Source organism: Salvelinus fontinalis, chromosome 14 (assembly GCF_029448725.1).
Source record: "Salvelinus fontinalis isolate EN_2023a chromosome 14, ASM2944872v1, whole genome shotgun sequence".
NCBI lineage: Eukaryota > Metazoa > Chordata > Actinopteri > Salmoniformes > Salmonidae > Salvelinus > Salvelinus fontinalis.
Genome location: NC_074678.1, coordinates 47008376 through 47024597, shown reverse-complemented (window position 1 = coordinate 47024597; position 16222 = coordinate 47008376). Strand labels below are relative to the sequence as shown.

The following is a 16222-nucleotide window of genomic DNA, read 5'->3' as shown; positions in this document are numbered from 1 at the left end:
AAACACTGTGCACCTGGCTACCTTGGTTAGCGCGCACTGCGCCCGGCCCGCCACAGGAGTCGCTGGTGCGCGATGAGACAAGGATATCCCTACCGGCCAAACCCTCCCTAACCCGGAGGACGCTAGGCCAATTGTGCGACGCCCCACGGACCTCCCGGTCGTGGCCGGCTGCGACAGAGCCTGGGTGCGAACCCGGAGTCTCTGGTGGCACAGCTAGCGCTGCGATGCAGTGCCCTAGACCACTACGCCACCCGGGAGGCCGAAAAGTGTTTTTTTAAGCTATGCACATTGACTAGCTTATAAGCAACATTGAGAACAGCAACAGCTCTTCAGACATCACATCAATTTTCCTACCCAGCGCTTGACAAAACACTGGCTGACCTACCCTTCACACACACACACATCCCCACACCCACACCAAGAGAAAGCTGAGCTCCCGTCACCACCCTAGGTACCCACACCAAACACCAGCTAAAGGGACAGTTCACCCCAAAATCAACGTAGAAACAACCATTTCACACCCACCAGAAGAAACATCAGATATTGTAAAGTATCAGGATGTGAATTAACGACAAAATCAGTGGGCCGTTCCCAAATGGCAGCCTATTCTCTATATAGTTCACTACTTTTGATAGGAGCCTTATAGAAAAGTGGCGAACGACAGTATGAAATGAATGTGGTGCCATTTGGGACTCAGACAGTGTGTTACCATCATGTTAAAGCCAATACTTTTCCTGCTCTGTCTTATAGCCCCCTCACCAGGGCTCTAGTAACTGAACTGCTATCGTTTAGAGTTCTCTAGTACCCTAGCATTCCAACAAGTCCAAAAGCACTATGTGAGCCACAGAGCAGGACTGCAGCAGCGGAGAGGCTGTGACTGCAGCAGCGGAGAGGCTGTGACTGCAGCAGCGGAGAGGCTGTGACTGCAGCAGCGGAGAGGCTGTGACTGCAGGAGCGGAGAGGCTGTGACTGCAGGAGCGGAGAGGCTGAGACTGCAGCAGCGGAGAGGCTGAGACTGCAGGAGCGGAGAGGCTGAGACTGCAGCAGCGGAGAGGCTGAGACTGCAGGAGCGGAGAGGCTGAGACTGCAGCAGCGGAGAGGCTGAGACGGGCTGTGACTGCAGCAGCGGAGAGGCTGTGACTGCAGCAGCGGAGAGGCTGTGACTGCAGCAGCGGAGAGGCTGTGACTGCAGCAGCGGAGAGGCTGTGACTGCAGCAGCGGAGAGGCTGTGACTGCAGGAGCGGAGAGGCTGAGACTGCAGGAGCGGAGAGGCTGAGACTGCAGGAGCGGAGAGGCTGAGACTGCAGCAGCGGAGAGGCTGAGACTGCAGCAGCGGAGAGGCTGAGACTGCAGCAGCGGAGAGGCTGAGACTGCAGCAGCGGAGAGGCTGAGACTGCAGCAGCGGAGAGGCTGAGACGGGCTGTGACTGCAGCAGCGGAGAGGCTGAGACGGGCTGTGACTGCAGCAGCCGAGAGGCTGAGACGGGCTGTGACTGCAGCAGCGGAGAGACTGAGACGGGCTGTGACTGCAGCAGCGGAGAGGCTGTGACTGCAGCAGCGGAGAGGCTGTGACTGCAGCAGCGGAGAGGCTGTGACTGCAGCAGCGGAGAGGCTGTGACTGCAGCAGCGGAGAGGCTGTGACTGCAGCAGCGGAGAGGCTGTGACTGCAGCAGCGGAGAGGCTGTGACTGCAGCAGCGGAGAGGCTGTGACTGCAGCAGCGGAGAGGCTGTGACTGCAGCAGCGGAGAGGCTGTGACTGCAGCAGCGGAGAGGCTGTGACTGCAGCAGCGGAGAGGCTGTGACTGCAGCAGCGGAGAGGCTGTGACTGCAGCAGCGGCGAGGCTGTGACTGCAGCAGCGGCGAGGCTGTGACTGCAGCAGCGGCGAGGCTGTGACTGCAGCAGCGGAGAGGCTGTGACTGCAGCAGCGGAGAGGCTGTGACTGCAGCAGCGGAGAGGCTGTGACTGCAGCAGCGGAGAGGCTGTGACTGCAGCAGCGGAGAGGCTGTGACTGCAGCAGCGGAGAGACTGACTGCAGCAGCGGAGAGACTGACTGCAGCAGCGGAGAGACTGACTGCAGCAGCGGAGAGACTGTGACTGCAGCAGCGGAGAGACTGTGACTGCAGCAGCGGAGAGACTGTGACTGCAGCAGCGGAGAGACTGTGACTGCAGCAGCGGAGAGACTGTGACTGCAGCAGCGGAGAGACTGTGACTGCAGCAGCGGAGAGACTGTGACTGCAGCAGCGGAGAGACTGTGACTGCAGCAGCGGAGAGACTGTGACTGCAGCAGCGGAGAGACTGACTGCAGCAGCGGAGAGACTGTGACTGCAGCAGCGGAGAGACTGAGAAGGGCTGTGACTGCAGCAGCGGAGAGACAGACGGGCTGTGACTGCAGCAGCAGAGAGACTGAGAAGGGCTGTGACTGCAGCAGCAGAGAGACTGAGAAGGGCTGTGACTGCAGCAGCAGAGAGACTGAGAAGGGCTGTGTCTGCAGCAGCAGAGAGACTGAGAAGGGCTGTGACTGCAGCAGCAGAGAGACTGAGAAGGGCTGTGACTGCAGCAGCAGAGAGACTGAGAAGGGCTGTGACTGCAGCAGCAGAGAGACTGAGAAGGGCTGTGACTGCAGCAGCAGAGAGACTGAGAAGGGCTGTGACTGCAGCAGCAGAGAGACTGAGAAGGGCTGTGACTGCAGCAGCAGAGAGACTGAGAAGGGCTGTGACTGCAGCAGCAGAGAGACTGAGAAGGGCTGTGACTGCAGCAGCAGAGAGACTGAGAAGGGCTGTGTCTGCAGCAGCGGAGAGACTGAGAAGGGCTGTGACTGCAGCAGCAGAGAGACTGAGAAGGGCTGTGACTGCAGCAGCAGAGAGACTGAGAAGGGCTGTGACTGCAGCAGCAGAGAGACTGAGAAGGGCTGTGACTGCAGCAGCAGAGAGACTGAGAAGGGCTGTGACTGCAGCAGCAGAGAGACTGAGAAGGGCTGTGACTGCAGCAGCGGAGAGACTGAGAAGGGCTGTGACTGCAGCAGCGGAGAGACTGAGAAGGGCTGTGACTGCAGCAGCGGAGAGACAGACGGGCTGTGACTGCAGCAAATTGTCATTTAAGGTACTCCTCCCCTGCAGTGAGAGACAACGCAGACAGACAGGCTCTCAGACAGACAAAGACGGACTAGGAACACAGACACTCTCAGACACAGACAGACTAACGGACAGGAAGACAGGCTCTTCGACAGACAGGCTGGGCCTTAGTACCAGTCATTGTGACAATGATTGGGGTATAGCTGGCTCTTGACCCACTTCAATCCTTAACACACACACGCGCGCGCGCTGTCCAGGACCACAACACACTGGAGACCTCACACTCACACACTGAGTGGCGTACACACACACACGTACAGAGAACCACATACGCACACACAAAGTGAGTGGCCAGCGTAATTAGAGAGCAACAAGAAATCCATACCTCCTTCCGCCACCGGTCGCTCCTCGCCGCAGCACTTAGCAATCACTCAGCTCACATTACATATGGACAGGGAGTTAACGTCACTATCAATCACCCATCATACTATGACACGTGGGATCCATTTATTATAACGTATAATTGTTATCATATAGGCCAGGCTATATTCATCAAGGGCTGAACCCTAACTTCCACTTAAGTCAGATGTTCACTTAGTCATGCATTGATGCCAATGGGAGAATGACGTGGATGCTAGAATTCAGGCCCCATAGACAGTTGTGTGATTACAAACCACTGTGGTGGTATTAACGTTCCGTCGTCTCACACTCAATATGATGTTTGGGGAAGCGTTCATTAATGCTAGGTAGGGTGTTGTGATGAAAGACACACACAGCCATCTGCCAACGGGCAGAAACATGACTAGAGTCACTGTCGGAGCTGAGAGCAGGGACACAAACTGCTGAAGGACCAAAAAGGTGACCTTTTTTTCCCCCCGCACTGAAACATGCAAAACAAAATCCCTGCTAGGGGGAAATGCAGATTTTAACTAATTAAACAACAAAGAACATGATCTACACGATCAGTTTCTGTGTGTAAAATAAAAAGTGGTTCATGTGAACCTAACTCAAAGCTAGCAAAATAATGTCCTTTGACACTCAAGTCTTGAAAAATAAACAATACACTAATATTGCAGTTAGCCGTGACCACACACACACATCTGAAATATTGCACTTGGGAAAAAACATCTTGAAGTAGAAATATAATGAAACAAACAGGCATTCTATTTTGCTCTATTATAGTGGCCACTATAGTAGACATCGATCAAGTGCACAAGGCTACATGTGTGCAAAAATAACATTCACCGAGTAAAACATGTAATAACCCCCCCTCACTCACTCACATGTGTTAGTGTCAAGTTCAACACAACAAAAGCAATATCTTTGGGCTACACTGCACATTATTACATTGTACACTTTCTGCCTGCTGTGGACTTCTGTTCTACAATGTGCCAGCAGAGCATGAGACCCTTTGTTGGCATAATTGATCTCTTTCAGGCAGAGAGTACTCCTGGCATACCTCTTTTTATCCACTGTATTGAAAGAAGGAAAGTAACTTATGTGGTGTTCCTTTCACCTCTATAGTGGCATCCAGCTTAAGCCAAGCCCAGCTCCAGCTACACTTGTTTAACAAGCAACGCCTCATTGTCACCTAATTCTCTCATTTTGAAAATTAACTACATACTGTATAGGGAAAGCATTACTGTTAATTCACAGATAGTAGTTACTTCATTAGCTAGTTAACATTTCACACAGATTGGCTGGGTCCAGTAAGCAACTAACGTGTTATAACTTGAGGAGCGGCAATATTACCAGTTAATAATATAGCGAATTGGTTAGGTTACTAACGTTAGCTCATCTGATGATGTAACATTAGCTAGCTAGCGGTCTGACTTTATTAGCCAGCAAATTCACACCATAACCTCAATTATTTGATCAGTTAAGTTGGTTAATGTTGCTCAACATTTCTCTGGCTAGCTAAGGGAGAATTCGATCCAGCTAGCAAGATACTTAACAATGCTAACAATACTTGTTCCACCACACTTTCTCCCTCAACTTAAATATTCATTTTTTCCCCAAGATGGCGTAGCAGTCGGACGTGTGTTTGTCTTGTCCCGTCTTGTCCCGCGTAAATAGTCCTCGTATTTTTTGTATACATTTCGTATATATTTTAATTTCACTTTCCATCTAGGAACTGAATATACATTCCCGCAACCCGCCTCACCCAATGTGGTACGGATCTGCTATTTTTTTATACTTTAGAACCGTAACCCCAATCAGAAGCTAGCCAGATAACTAGCTACTAGCTAGTAGTCAGTTAGCCACTGCTGCGGTCTTCACCCTTAACTCGGACACCAGCCAGCTTCAGCTCGGGCCAATACCTGCCAGTCTGCAGACGCGATATCAACCCAGAGCATATAGGACTGCTTTTTCTCTACCACATCACCGGATTCCTGACGCAAGCTCTGGACAATTACACCGGATCATCGTCGCTAGCTAGCTGCAACCAAGTGGCTACTACTGGCTAATACCTCTGTCCCGAAACAAGCACCAGTTAGCCTTGAGCTAGCCTCGAGCTAGGCCCATCTGCCGGCTAGCCGAAGAGGTCTACCAGCGAATTCTTGGGCTACAATACCTCTTTTGCCAATTGGACTGGACCCTTTATTGCCGACACGGAGCCCCGCCGATCCATCACGACTGGTCTGCCGACGTAATTGTCCGAGGTGGTTTCAACAGGCTTTTCCATTGCGACGTTTCTGAATACCCATCTGCTAATTATTAGCTGTCTTATCGGCTGCTATCTAAGTAAGTATACAGGACAATTTTTTTTCTTTTTTTTTCCTTGGGTCACTATATCTATTTTGCCAATTGGATCGATCCCCTCTACCACACGGAACCCCACTAATCTACCGACGGAAACGAACGAGGTGACAAAAAAAAAATAATAATAATAAAAATAAAAAAAATAACAGACCTCCATCCTATGTTATCTTGCTACCGATAGCCAGCTACCCGGCCAGCTGTCTGGATCGCCGTGACCCCAACCAACCTCTACTCACTGGACCCTTATGATCACTCGATTAAGCATGCCTCTTCTTAATGTAAATATGCCTTGTCCATTGCTGTTCTGGTTAGTGTTTATTGGCTTATTTCACTGTAGAGCCTCTAGCCCTGCTCACTATATATCCAACCTCTCAGTTCCACCACCCACATATGCGATGACATCACCTGGTTTCAATGATGTTTCTAGAGACAATCTCTCTCATCATCACGCATTACCTAGGTTTACCTCCACTGTATTCACATCCTACCATACCTTTGTCTGTACATTATTCCTTGAAGCTATTTTATCGCCCCCAGAAACTTCCTTTTACTCTCTGTTCTAGACGTTCTAAACGACCAATTCTCATAGCTTTTAGCCGTACCCTTATCCTACTCCTCCTCTGTTCCTCTGGTGATGTAGAGGTGAATCCAGGCCCTGCAGTACCTAGCTCCACTCCTATTCCCCAGCCGCTCTCTTTTGATGACTTCTGTAACCGTAATAGCCTTGGTTTCATGCATGTTAACATTAGAAGCCTACCCCCTAAGTTTGTTTTGTTCACTGCTTTAGCACACTCTGCCAACCCAGATGTTTTAGCCGTGTCTGAATCCTGGCTTAGGAAGACCACCAAAAATTCTGACATGTTCATCCCTAACTACAAGATTTTCAGACAAGATAGAACGGCCAAAGGGGGCGGTGTTGCAATCTACTGCAAGGATTGCCTGCAGAGTTCTGTTTTACTATCCAGGTCTGTTCCGAAACAATTTGAACTTCTACTTTTAAAAATCCACCTCTCTAAAAACAAGTCTCTCACTGTTGCCGCCTGCTATAGACCACCCTCTGCCCCCAGCTGTGCTCTGGACACCATATGTGAACTGATTGCCCCCCATCTATCTTCAGAGCTTGTGCTGCTAGGCGACCTAAATTGGAACATGCTTAACACCCCAGCCATCCTACAATCTAAGCTTGATGCCCTCAATCTCACACAAATTATCAATGAACCTACCAGGTATCACCCCAATTCCGTAAACACGGGTACCCTCATAGACATCATCCTAACCAACTTGCCCTCCAAATACACCTCTGCTGTTTTCAACCAAGATCTCAGCGATCACTGCCTCATTGCCTGTATCCGTAATGGGTCAGCGATCAAACGACCTCCACTCATCACTGTCAAACGCTCCCTGAAACACTTCAGCGAGCAGGCCTTTCTAATCGACCTGGCCGAGGTATCCTGGAAGGATATTGATCTCATCCCGTCAGTAGAGGATGCCTGGATATTTTTTTTAAATGCCTTCCTCACCATCTTGAATAAGCATGCCCCATTCAAGAAATTTAGAACCAGGAACAGATATAGCCCTTGGTTCTCTCCTGACCTGACTGCCCTTAACCAACAGAAAAACATCCTATGGCGTTCTGCATTAGCATCGAACAGCCCCCGTGATATGCAACTTTTCAGGGAAGCTAGAAACCAGTATACACAGGCAGTTAGAAAAGCCAAGGCTAGCTTTTTCAAGCAGAAATTTGCTTCCTGCAACACAAACTCAAAAAAGTTCTGGGACACTGTAAAGTCCATGGAGAATAAGAACACCTCCACCCAGCTTCCAACTGCACTGAAGATAGGAAACACTGTCACCACCGACAAATCCACTATAATTGAGAATTTCAACAAGCATTTTTCTACGGCTGGCCATGCTTTCCACCTGGCTACCCCTACCCCGGTCAACAGCACTGCCCTCCCCTCTGCTACTCGCCCACGCCTTCCCCATTTCTCTTTCTCCCAAATACAGTCAGCTGATGTTCTGAAAGAGCTGCAAAATCTGGACCCTTACAAATCAGCCGGGCTAGATAATCTGGACCCTTTCTTTCTAAAACTATCTGCTGAAATTGTTGCCACCCCTATTACCAGCCTTTTCAACCTCTCTTTCGTGTCGTCTGAGATTCCCAAAGATTGGAAAGCAGCTGCGGTTATCCCCCTCTTCAAAGAGGGGGACACTCTTGACCCAAACAGCTACAGACCTATATCTATCCTACCCTGCCTTTCTAAGGTCTTCGAAAGCCAAGTCAACAAACAGATTACCGACCATCTCCAATCCCACCATACCTTCTCCGCTATGCAATCTGGTTTCAGAGCTGGTCATGGGTGCACCTCAGCCACGCTCAAGGTCATAAACGATATCTTAACCGCTATCGATACGAAACAGTACTGTGCAGCCATATTCATTGACCTGGCCAAGGCTTTTGACTCTGTCAATCACCACATCCTCATCGGCAGACTCGACAGCCTTGGTTTCTCTAATGATTGCCTCGCCTGGTTCACCAACTACTTCTCTGATCGAGTTCAGTGTGTCAAATCGGAGGGTCTGTTGTCCGGACCTCTGGCAGTCTCTATGGGGGTGCCACAGGGTTCAATTCTTGGACCGACTCTCTTCTCTGTATACATCAATGATGTCGCTCTTGCTGCTGGTGAGTCTCTGATCCACCTCTACGCAGACGACACTATTCTGTATACTTCTGGCCCTTCTTTTGACACTGTGTTAACAACCCTCCAGGTGAGCTTCAATGCCATACAACTCTCCTTCCGTGGCCTCCAATTGCTCTTAAATACAAGTAAAACTAAATGCATGCTCTTCAACCGATCGCTGCCTGCACCTGCCCGCCTGTCCAACATCACTACTCTGGACGGCTCTGACTTAGAATATGTGGACAACTACAAATACCTAGGTGTCTGGTTAGACTGTAAACTCTCCTTCCAGACTCACATCAAGCATCTCCAATCCAAAGTTAAATCTAGAATCGGCTTCCTATTCCGCAACAAAGCATCCTTTACTCATGCTGCCAAACATACCCTTGTAAAACTGACCATCCTACCAATCCTCGACTTCGGTGATGTCATTTACAAAATAGCCTCCAAAACCCTACTCAATAAATTGGATGCAGTCTACCACAGTGCCATCCGTTTTGTCACCAAAGCCCCATATACTACCCACCACTGCGACCTGTACGCTCTCGTTGGCTGGCCCTCGCTTCACACTCGTCGCCAAACCCACTGGCTCCAGGTCATCTACAAGACCCTGCTAGGTAAAGTCCCCCCTTATCTCAGCTCGCTGGTCACCATAGCAACGCCCACCCGTAGCACGCGCTCCAGCAGGTATATCTCTCTGGTCACCCCCAAAACCAATTCTTCCTTTGGCCGCCTCTCCTTCCAGTTCTTTGCTGCCAATGACTGGAACGAACTACAAAAATCTCTGAAAATGGAAACACTTATCTCCCTCACTAGCTTTAAGCACCAGCTGTCAGAGCAGCTCATAGATTACTGCACATGTACATAGCCCATCTATAATTTAGCCCAAACAACTACCTCTTTACCTACTGTATTTATTTATTTTGTTCCTTTGCACCCCATTATTTCTATCTCTACTTTGCACCTTCTTCCACTGCAAACCAACCATTCCAGTGTTTTTTTTACTTGCTATATTGTATTTACTTCAGCACCATGGCCTTTTTATATTTTTATTTATTTATATATATATTTTGTTTGCCTTCACCTCCCTTATCTCACCTCACTTGCTCATATTGTATATAGACTTATTTTTCACTGTATTGTTGACTGTATGTTTGTTTTATTCCATGTGTAACTATGTGTTGTTGTATGTGTCGAACTGCTTTGCTTTATCTTGGCCAGGTCGCAATTGTAAATGAGAACGTGTTCTCAATTTGCCTACCTGGTTAAATAAAGGTGAAATAAATAAATAAATAAAAATTCAAAATGCCAGTTGTTTTTCGGTTACAGCTGGTGAAGTACGCTTTATCTCCTCACCCCCGTCTCCGTGGTCAGGCTTCTCACCTACCTCTTCGTTATCGTTCAGGGGACGCGCTGCTGTAACTGGCAAACTGCCTTTCCACTCTCTGCTGTCTTTCCAGAGCACGCGCTGATGCTGTAACTAGCAAATCGGTGGTCTCGTCTCTCTTCAGTCGCTTGCTGCATTCTGTTGTTATGTGAACGATTGGCTGAGCCTTGGATACACCCCTCTCCCAAACTTTTCTCATTGGATCTACACTAATCACGTAGGTCAACTACTTGGATTCAGAACGGCGAATTTCGCCCCGAAAGGTGACTTGTTTGCATCCATGTGAGGGAAATGTAGCTACTAGCTAGTAGGCAAGAGCGAGTGTGGTGCAGTAGTGTATTGTGTGGACGGTAGCCCCTCGAGTGGTGTTGCTGAATCACTAACAGTCTACTTCCTCTGAAAAGGTAGCCTAAACTACCAAGTGTCTCACACACACATCTACCTGGGAATCCCCCTTGTGCCATCTCAGCACATGACTGAACTCAGGAATGTGCACAGACGTATAAGAAACAATGGAGGTACATGGATAAGCACTCAAGCCTCTCTCGATGGACACTGCTGTTAGAATATGAGAACACACACTACAGCCCTCAGCATCTAGTCAACTTTCTTCTTTGCTCTCACAGCGACAGGGTGCTAGACCAGTGTGTGTTTTGCCTTGCAGCGACATCTATACGCCTCTGCCATGTGTCATTTATTGATTTTCCTATGCAATGACAGCAGAATCAATCAAGAAAACAGAGGCTGTACTATACCAACACACATTGTCCTCTTGCACATTGGGGACACATGGTTCGTTTCCTTAAGTCTCGCTGGTTTACAATGAGCCACTGCAAACATGACCAGTTACATGTGACACACACACCAATTATGTTACAGCAATATGTTAAACTACACACACAGCAGTGGTGAAAAGTACTGAAGTATTTTGGGGGGGTATCTGTAGTTAACTATTTATATTTTTGACAACTTTTACTTTACTACATTCCTAAAGAAAATTATGTACTTTTTACTCCATACATTTTCCCTGACACCCAAAAAGTACTAGTTACATTTTGAATGCTTAGCAGGACAGAAAATGATCCAATTCACACACGTATCAAGAGAACATCCCTGGTTATCCCTACTGCCACTATTCTGGCAGACTCACTAAACACAAATGCTTCATTTGTAAAGGATGTCTGAGTGTTGGAGTGTGCCCCGGGCTATCCGCAAATCTAAAAAAAAATGTTTTTTAAATGGTGCCGTCTGGTTCTCGTAATATAGGGAATTTAAAATTATTAATACTTTTGATACTAAAGTATGTTTTTGCAATTACATTTACTTTTGATACTTAAGAATATTTAAAACCAAATACTTTTACTCAAGTAGTATTTTGCAGTGTGAACCTGTACTTGGGAAATGTTCAATTAAGCCATCTTTACTTTTACTTAAGTATGACAAGTGGGTACTTTTTACACCACCGACACACACACGCTCTCTCACACACGCAAGCAAGCAGGCACCCACAACAATCAATCCGACACCAATTTCACAGTATGAAACAAACTCAATTACGTACTAACTCAAACAAGCTTTCTGGTTTTGCAAGACTACAGTACAGCGACTCCACACTACAGTGCGATCCCAACTGTTATCTTCTCCAAGGACAGTGGATCCACTGGGGGCAAGGCCATTTATCAAATAAAACAATCTCCAAACACACCAGGACAGAAAAGATCTGAGGTCTTATTTATTACAGTAGTACTGTAGGTGAGATACTTGTCGCTCTACTGAGTTCTCCAATGTCTGAGCAAAGCCCTGTGGCTCTGAATTTCTCATATAGAATGCTGTACGTAGAGTTTGCATTTGAGCAATGTGTGTATCAGTTTGAGTGTGTGTACATAAACAGTTTGCGCGACAAGTGTGCGTCTTCTTGGCTCTACATAGAGTGCATTTGGAAACTGTTCAGACTTTTTACATGACAGCCTTTTCTAAAATGGATTAAATAGTTTTTTCCCCCTTCATCAATCTCCACACCATACCCCATAACGACAAGGCGGAATCAGGTTGACATTTTTGCAAATGTATTAAAAATAAAACAGAAATAGTATATTTAATCAATAAGGCCAGAGGGGGTGTGGTATATTTAATCAATAAGGCCAGAGGGGGTATGGTATATTTAATCAATAAGGCCAGAGGGGGTATGGTATATTTAATCAATAAGGCCCGAGGGGGTGTGGTATATTTAATCAATAAGGCCAGAGGGGGTATGGTATATTTAATCATTAAGGCCCGAGGGGGTGTGGTATATTTAATGAATAAGGCCCGAGGGGGTGTGGTATATTTAACCAATAAAGCCAGAGGGGGTGTGGTATATTTAATCAATAAGGCCAGAGGGGGTGTGGTATATGGCCATAGCTAAGGGTTGTTCTTTAGTACGACGCAACGCGGAGTGCCTGGACGCAGCCCTTAGCTGGGGATATATTGGCCATATACCACAAACCCCTAAGGTGTCTTATTGCTATTATAAACTGGTTACCAACATTAATAGAACAGTAAACAAATATTTTTGCATCATATCCATGGTATATTGTCTGATATGTTTCAGTCAATCAGCATCCAGGACCCAAACTGCGCTGGCTGCCTCCTCAATTATTCATCCAGCTAGAAGACATGTTGCCAGGCTGGGATAAATGCCAGCTCTGGCTGCAACACACATTTCTCTCTCCCTCCTCCATTGCCTGGCCACTGGTGAATAGTCTACCCTGCAGTGTTCTTTCCAACCAGAACCGTGGTCCAGATGGTGCCATTCATTTACAGTAACGCTGCACACATTGATTCAGAGTACACACACACACACACACACACACACACACACACACACACACACACACACACACACACACACACACACACACACACACACACACACACACACACACACACACACACACACACACACACACACACACACACACCAGTTCAGTCCAAAATACTTTGGCATCCCAGAACCTATAACTCAGGGACGTACGTCACAAGGGAGAATGGACTGGGGATGTTGTGTGTGGTTCTTGGGTCTCGCCCATTTTGTAGAATTCAATGAAATTTTACAACGATTTTGGAGCTATAACGGAGGACTTTTAAAAAGATGTATATGCCTATTTGAAGTGCCTGTCCCTGATAGCAATTATCTAGCTGGCCAAACAAATTATTCATGCATAGGACAACAGGCATTATGCTAATGTACATTTTGTGTTCTAGTGATTATTGCATGATTACAGCTGACCAGTCATGACAAATTCATAAAATCTTTATTACATCAACATAAAAAACAAATGAATGTCCCAAATGGCAACCTATTCCCTACATAATGGACTACTTTTGACATGAGCTCTTCTTTCAGGGATTGAGACCTGGGACACTTCCATGTCCAATAAGAAAGAAAAACAATGTGCAAAAGTGTTGCTACTGTGCGCTCTAATGAACACACATGGGTCATATTCAATACACATGGACATGGGTCATATTCATTCGGGCATAACGTAGCAAAACTTTGTGCCACCAAAACGCTCTCCGGCCAAGCTATTAAGTACCTCTAGGCCTAGATTTGACTACACTAGATGTTGAGTGCTGCCTCGTAGCCTATACGGACACGTTTCTTGGGATTACGTCACAGCATTCATTCAGAGCCACTCCACGTACCGTAGTATAAACGTTGCCAAACAAGCTCTCATCTTTGTGGAGGATTTACTGTGAGTCTTCATTTCCACATGACACCTGGGCACAAACACTATTCAAAATCATTTCAAAATGGCTTTATCTGTGCTCAATGGACCTTACCTAGCTTAACAGGTCAACGGCATAGTCACGCTTTATCTGTGCTCAATGGACCTTACCTAGCTTAACTTCTTGAGAATACAGGGGGTGCTGTTTTCGCATTAGCATAATTTCCTCTACAGATTAAACTGCCTCTTATTCAATTATTGCTCTTACTATATGCATATAATTAATACCATTGGATAGAAAACAATCTATAGTTTCTAAAACCGTTTCAATTTTGTCTCTGAGTGAAACAGAAGTCATTTGACAGCACTTTCCCTGACCAAGAAGAAGAATGCAAGATGTGTATGCTCGCTTCAACGCTCTGCCTATATATGGTCACGCCACCTATGACCCGAAACACACTTCATTCGTCTTCCTCTGGGTGTCAAGAGGACGTCAGAGGAGAAATTTTTTGTTTATCTTGTACTGACGTGAAATAAGACCTATTTCTTTGGCGTGACCGACAACTTCCGGTTCTCTGAATCGCGCTATTTGGAGGTGCGATTGTCTACTGTTTTGCTGCCGTTACGGATGAAAACTATCTCCGTCTCGAAGTTTGTTTGATACATGTGACCATATCATCTTAATGTATGTTTTTTCAATATAGTTTAATCAGATTATTTGAATTTTTTCGGGAGTTTTGCCGTGTTCCGTTCTGTGACTTTTTTTACTTTGGCCAGTCGACCAGTACATATGCTAAATGAAGAGGGAAAGTTGCCATTATGAATGGATTGAACGACTCATCAGGACTAAGGACACCTTCAACAACATGAAAGATCAGCAATAGTAAGACCCAATTTACGATGTTATTTCATATATCTGTCGTGCATGTGAACTGGTCGGGGGCGCCCAGCTGGTTCTGGCTGGCGTGGCTATGCTAATTTAGCGCTACATTTTGTTTTCGCTATAAAACATTTAATAAATCAGAAATATTGTTTGGATTCACCAGATGTTGGGCTTTCAATATCTGTACGCTGTGTATTTTTTCTGAAATGTTTTAAGACAAGTAATTAGTTATATGACGTTGGTCTCTGTAATTGTTCTGGCTGCGTCGGCACTATTTCAGATTGCAGCTGCAATGTAGAACTGTGATTTATACCTGAAAAATGCACATTTTTCAAAAAAAACTATGCTATACCATAAATATGTTATCAGACTGTCATCTTATGAAGTTGTTTCTTGGTTAGTGGCTATATATATTTTTATTTAGTCGAATTAGTGATAGCTACTGACGCAGGAAAAAACTGTTGGGAGTAAAAAAATTGTGTCTTTTGCTAACGTGTTTAGCTAATAGATTTACATATTGTGTCTTCCCTGTAAAACATTATAAATCTGAAATGATGGCTTTATTCACAGGATCTGTATCTTTCAGTAGGTGTCTTGGACTTGTGATTTAATGATATTTAGATGCTACTATTTAATTGTGACGCTATGCTAGCGATGCTAATCAGTGTGGGGGGGGTGGGGGGTGCTCCCGGACCCGGGGTAGGTGCTCGGTAGAGGTTAACAGGTCAACGGCATAGTCACGCTTTATCTGTGCTCAATGGACCTTACCTGGCGTAACGGGCCAACAGCATAGTCACAAAACGGCAAACCCTTGGAGTAAGGCAGATTCGAGCGAATGCTCAAAGTATTTCAACGTTTTCGAATAGTATTTGAACCCAGGTCTGGAATCAGTATGCCGTGGCAGTTCGCCCCCAGCGCAGCCCTTCCATTTACCGCCCATGGTCCTGATCTAGGATCAGTGTTTGCCAATGTCCATAGTCCCACACACGTTCCGCTCCACCGCTGTACCCGTCTTTACAATGCCATTTAAAAGCTTGAGCTAACATTTACAGAACTAAAGCAGAAATGATGGTTGCAGAGGCGACTGCAAATTCCCCCATTACATGCGAACAAACGTGTGTGTGTGTGTGTGTGTGTGTGTGTGTCTGGCAAAAAAATATAATTCAAGAAAGTCTTAAAATGTACCAGTCCTTCCATTTCGACCATCACTGTGACATCTACTGAATGAATGTAGCATTGATTGCGGTGGAGACGACTCCAACCTTTACCTCATCTCGCCCCACAAGTTGTCAGAAGGAAAAGCTTTTATAACGTGTGTGTGCAACCCTTCGGGGCCCACAAGACAGACAGACGTTAGTCACCCACTTCAATAGCTCAGGGAAGGGGAAGCGTTGGAACGTAAACACAGCAATGAGCTCACCTCCATTCCCTAAGAGTTCCAGCTTCACTGACTTTCTTGGTTGTTGGGAAATTGGCGGAGGAGGTGACTAGGGAACACACTGTAAGTATAGATTGGGTTTGTGTAGTGTTTTTACACCGGGGGCTTAAAGCCTGGAATCCAACTATAATGCTCCGTTTCACCATTGTTTACCTTGCGGGAATCCAGGCTAGCTGAACTCCCGTCAACACCACTAATGGAGGGTCTAAAGTCTGAAGGGACCAGGACAATAGAGTGGAGCTCAGAGCCAGATAGGGACAGTTGATTGACTTTCACTTAAAAGGATAGTTTA

General features: G+C 46.5%; 1 protein-coding gene across 9 annotated transcripts in view; it reads right to left on the bottom strand.

The window, feature by feature from the left end:
- patj (PATJ crumbs cell polarity complex component) overlaps positions 1–16222 on the bottom strand; it is a 174925-nt gene that overhangs the window by 87666 nt on the left and 71037 nt on the right. The gene's annotated exons all lie outside the window — the stretch shown is intronic.